The following is a 6,000-nucleotide window of genomic DNA, read 5'->3' as shown; positions in this document are numbered from 1 at the left end:
TGACTGAGTGAAAGTCTTCATTGTGAACAATAATTGTTAACTGGCATGTTTAGATGAAAACACAATGACGTGTTGGACAAAAGAACCATGTATCTTGTCATCTTGGCCACCTCAGCAGGTGGTCAAGGTCAAAGGTTATTAGGTTGCTGTAGAAGACGTTTAACCCCAGATATCTCTGAAAGGGGGTGGTCATCTACTGCTGTTATTTTCCCGAGGTCAGGACGTCGAGGGTGCGACCATGTGGGGCGAACAGCCGGGAACCTACCAACCATGTCAACAAAGATGGGAACCACAGAAACACCGAGCATATGGGACCTCTGATGGCAAGAGGATTTGGGGACTGAGGAGCTCTGCTGTTTGCTCTGGCCTTCATTCTTTTGACCGGTGTCCAAAATTGTACCCTACTCCCTATGCAGTGCACTATTCTTGACCAGAGCCCTATGTGCCCTTGTCAAAAGTGGTGCACTATCAAGGGAATAGGGTGCCATTTGGAATACACTTGCTGAAATGCGTTGGCTGAAGGAGAGGTTCATCCCCAGGTAATTAGCAGGGTCCCTGCTGGGGCCAAGCAGGATTACAGGTCATTGCCTGTATAAGAATGCTACTCATTTCATTAGATGGTGGGTCAGTGGGGTCGCTTGCTGAAAGGAAGTGTTCATTAAGAGGATTTTGTACAGTAAATTGTAGCCTATGTTTAAAAGAATAGAAGCACAATTTAACTGTAATTTTCAAATGTCTTGTGGTGCCTTGTCGGCATCAATGACGTTCATTTGATTGATAAGTATTCATTTGACTTGAGCTGCTGTTATTTAGTATTAATGACAGCATTGTTATGATGAGTATGCCTCACACTCTCAACTGTGTCCTTGCTTACTGTGGGTCACCATAGTTACAGACTGAATGGAATGGAGGTTGGGTCTGTGGCCAAAAGCAACTGAGCTAGGATTGGGCGCATTTCCGTTAATCACTGTTGACGTGTAGTAGTCCAGTTCTCTGGGCTTGGCCTTGTCCGTCTGTCTGCGTCCCAAATGACACCCTATTCCCTATATAGTACACAACTTTTGACCAGAGCACTATATAGGGGATAGGGTACCATTTGGGATGCATACTCTGTCTTGTAGACAGTTGGCTAGGCCATGATGAGGTAACTGTGCTCCACTAGGGGCCACAGGAAAGCTAATCTGAGCCGGACTGCTGGATTAGACAGATTTAGCTAGTTCTTTGGACACGATGCCCCCCCCCTACTGTTCTTCTGTAGTGTCTTCATAGAAAACCAGCTTCCAATCCAAGCATTTCTGCAGGGGTCGAGACTCGTTGACCTTAGGCAACTTTATAATTCGCCTTGCTACATTACAATATTTGTCAAAGGCTGCTGGTAATACAGTATTCACATGGTGAGAGACACCTTTTGATTAGGTCCACCCTGTCCATTCATTATAATCTACAAGGCAAAAACTGATCCTAGATCAGCACTCCAATAATACGTGCCATTGTGTGTTGTAATCCTGTATGTTTATGTTTGACTTTGTCCTTACATGTCCTTATTGGTTTCCATTAACTCATTGACCGGTGTGAATATCTCATTGTGAGGTTAGTATTACAGGTCTAATCAGAGGGTGTTGTTTTTCTTTGCCTTGCAGGACAGTGGTATCATCTTGATATCTGGACAGGAGCCCAGACCTAACGAAGACACTGGCCCATCTGCTGATCACATTATGCAATAAACCATGTTACCATTGTTGATTCACCTTTGCCGTAACGTCACCGTCATCAGCTGAGTGAGTGTCCAACTGTAGTCTGGCAAGACACTAATGGCAAGGCAACGAAAAGCAATAGATTATTTAATTATAGCATATATTCTGTGTATACTGCCCCCCCTTGGGTTGTGCCGTGGCAGAGATCTTAGTGGGCTATACTTGGCCTTGTCTCAGGATGGTAAATTGGTGGTTGAAGATATCCCTCTAGTGGTGTGGGGGCTGTGCTTTGGCAAAGTGGGTGGGGTTATATCCTTCCTGTTTGGCACTGTCCGGGGGTATCATCGGATGGGGCCACAGTGTCTCCTGACCCCTCCTGTCTCAGCCTCCAGTATTTATGCTGCAGTAGTTTGTGTCGGGGGGCTAGGGTCAGTGTTATATCTGGAGTATTTTTCCTGTCTTATCTGGTGTCCTGTGTGAATTTAACTTCTATGGGCTAGGTGGGACGTGACCGTCCCACCTGCGGGACACACTATTCAACAGCCAGTGAAATAGCATGGAGCGAAATACAAAACAGCAAAGATCTCATAATTTCATTTTCTCAAACAATCAACTATTTTACACCATTTTAAAGATAAACTTCTCGTTAATCTAACCACATTGTCGGATTTCAAAAAGGCTTTACGGCAAAAGCATAAAATTAGATTATGTTAAGACATGAACTTCACAAGAAAAACCACACAGCCATTTTCCAAGCAAGGACATGCATCACAAAAACCCAGAAATACAGCTAAAATATTCACTAACCTTTGATGATCTTCATCAGATGGCACTCATAGGACTTCATGTTACACAATACATGTATGTTTTGCTCGATAAAGTTCATATTTATATCCAAAAACCCCATTTTACATTGGCGCGTGATGTTCAGAAAATGTATTCCCACCAAAACCCCCAGTGAATGTGCACATCAATTTACAAAAATACTCATCATAAATGTTAATAAAATTTACAACAGTTATTGAAAGAATTATAGATATACTTCTTCTTAATGCAACCGCTGTGTCAGATTTTAAAATAGCTTTACGGAGAAAGCACATTTTTCAATATTCTGAGTACATAGCTCAACCATCAAAGCAAGTTATACAGATACCCGCCAAGTTCTGGGGTCAACTAAAATCAGAATTAGTATTATAAATATTCTCTTACCTTTGCTGATCTTTGTCAGAATGCACTACCAGGAATCCTACTTCCACAAGAAATGTTATTTTGTTCGAAATACTCCATATTTATGTCCAAATACCTCAATTTTGTTAGTGCGTTCAGATCACTATCCAAAGGCATAACGCGCGAGCGTAAATCCAGACACGAAAAGTCAAATAGTTCCATCACCGTTCGTAGAAACATTTCAAACGTTGTTTACAATCAATCCTTAGGGTCATTTTAACATAAAACGTTGATAATATTCCAACCGGACAATAGCGTATTAATTCAAGAAGAAAAAGAAGGAGGGGCGCGCTGGCGGGCTTGCGCATCACCAAGTCCTTTGTCCATAGGCAGTCCACTCATTGACTGAGCTCCTACTTTCTGCCCAGTAACAGGAGAAGGATGAAACACCTTTCTAAAGGCTGTTGACAGCCAATGGAAGCCTTAGGAAGTGCAACGTGACCCCACAGACACTGTAGTTTTGATAGGGATTCAAAAGAAGAACTACAATTCTCAGATTTCCCACTTCCTGGTTGGATTTTTCTCAGGTTTTTGCCTGCCATATGAGTTCTGTTATACTCACAGACATCATTCAAACAGTTTTAGAAACTTCCGAGTGTTGTCTATCCAAATCTACTAATAATATGCAAATATTTGACTCTGGGCCTGAGTATTAGGCAGTTTACTCTGGGCACGCTTTTCATCCGAAAATGAAAATACTGCCCCAATACCTTAAAAAGTTAAGTATGCTCTCTCTAATTCTCTCTTTCTCTCTTTCTTTCTTTCTTTCTCTCTCTTGGAGAACCTGAGCCCTAGGACCATGCCTCAGGACTACCTGACATGATGACTCCTTGCTGTCTCCAAGTCCACCTGGCCGTGCTGCTGCTCCAGTTTCAACTGTTCTGCCTGCGGCTATGGAACCCTGACCTGTTCACTGGACGTGCTACCTGTCCCAGACCTGCTGTTTTCGACTCTCTAGAAACAGCAGGAGCGGTAGAGATACTCTCAATGATCGGCTATGAAAAGCCAACTGACATTTACTCTTGAGGTGCTGACTTGTTGCACCCTCGACAACTACTGTGATTATTATTATTTGAACATTTGAACTTCTTGGCCATGTTCTGTTATAATCTCCAACCGGCACAGCCAGAAGAGGACTTGCATCCCCTCATAGACTGGTTGCTCTCTAGGTTTCTTCCTAGGTTTTGGCCTTTCTAGGGAGTTTTTCCTAGCCACCGTGCTTCTACATGTGCATTGCTTGCTGTTTGGGGTTTTAGGCTGGGTTTCTGTACAGCACTATGAGATATCAGCTGATGTAGGAAGGGCTATATAAATTGATTTGATTTGATTTTAAGTATAATTAGTTGCTGGCTACCTACCTACCTCTGTTTTTAATTGTATTTCCTATTTCCTGATCTGTTGATAATATGTCACCAGACTATAATGTGAAAACAACAAAGTTAGCCATTTGACACAGAGAGATCTCAACTGTATACAGGTACTTGGAGAAAGCTAAGTCAATTCAGAAACAGTGGTTCATTTCAATATCTGAAATGTATTGAGTTGAGATTGAATTGACCCCAAGCCCTATTATAGACAGCCTGAAGTTTTACTGAATCAGTGAAAATGACTGAAGCTGGCGACATAAGCAGTCCAGAGAGAGTTTTGGGGTGAGAGTGAGTAGATGAAGGTGAGGTCATAAAGGCAGCCCTCTGAGCCTTTGTCATTTTAAGACTCCACCTACCCTTCTAGCGCTAACTTCCAAATAAGCCTCATTCTGTCAATCAGGCCTCACCAGAGAGAGAGACCACCTGGCTGCCTTGTTATTCCCTAGTCTCAGCCACCTCACCTCAGCAACCACCTACTCTGCTCTCTGAGAAGGCATGCAAGGCAGTTATCCACTAATGACCGGATGTGTGACAGGTCTCGACCCGATCCCAAGCCCAGTGACATGCACATCCTTACTGACCTATTCACTGGATGTGCTACCTGTCCCAGACCTGCTGTTTTCAACTCTCTAGAGACAGCAGGAGCGGTAGAGATACTCTCAATGATCGGCTATGAAAAGCCAACTGACATTTACTCCTGAGGTGCTGACCTGTTGCACCCTCGACAAACACTGTGATTATTATTATTTGACCCTGCTGGTCATTTATGAACATTTGAACATCTTGGCCATGTTCTGTTATAATCTCCACCTGGCACAGCTAGAAGAGGACTGGCCACCCCTCATAGCCTGGTTCCTCTCTAGGCTTCTTCCTAGGTTCTGGCCTTTCTAGGGAGTTTTTCCTAGCCACCGTGCTTCTACACCTGCATTGCTTGCTGTTTGGGGTTTTAGGCTGGGTTTCTGTACAGCACTTTGTGACATCAGCTGATGTAAGAAGGGCTTTAAAAATAAATTTGATTGATTGAACCCTACCTCTAAACCTACCTCTAATCCTAACCCTAACCCTACCTCTAACCCTACTTCTACCTCTAACCCTACCCCTACATCTAACCCTACCTCTAACCCTACCTCTAACCCTAACCCTACCTCTAACCCTACCTCTACATCTAACCCTACCTCTAACCATAACCCTCGCTTTATGTCCACATCCTGGTTCAACCCTAACCCTAGCTTCATGTCCACATCCTGGTTCAACCCTAACCCTAGCTTCATGTCCACATCCTGGTTCAACCCTAACCCTAGCTTCATGTCCACATCCTGGTTCAACCCTAAACCTAGCTTCATGTCCACATTCTGGTTCAACCCTAACCCTAGCTTCATGTCCACATTCTGGTTCAACCCTAACCCTAGCTTCATGTCCACATCCTGTTCAATCCTAGCCTCAACCATACCCATAACCCTAACCCTAGCTCAATCCTAACCCTTGAATGGAACACCCATATCCCCTCTGAGATGTTTCAGTGGTTTTACTCCACCCCCCTGGAAACAAGGATAACCCTCTGATTTCTTCTTCTTCTCTGTACGACGCCACTATTGGGTGTCAACTTCTTGTCTAGATAATTTATGGAACCTTCAGACAAGTGAACCCATGCGTGGACGGGAAAATTACGGCATATTCAATAGACTCCCCAATGACATAGAAAATGACTTCCA

This window comes from Salmo salar, chromosome ssa17, assembly GCF_905237065.1.
Source record: "Salmo salar chromosome ssa17, Ssal_v3.1, whole genome shotgun sequence".
NCBI classification, from domain to species: Eukaryota; Metazoa; Chordata; class Actinopteri; order Salmoniformes; family Salmonidae; genus Salmo; species Salmo salar.
The sequence above is the reverse complement of the archived record's forward strand: the minus strand, read 5'-3'. Positions refer to the sequence as shown.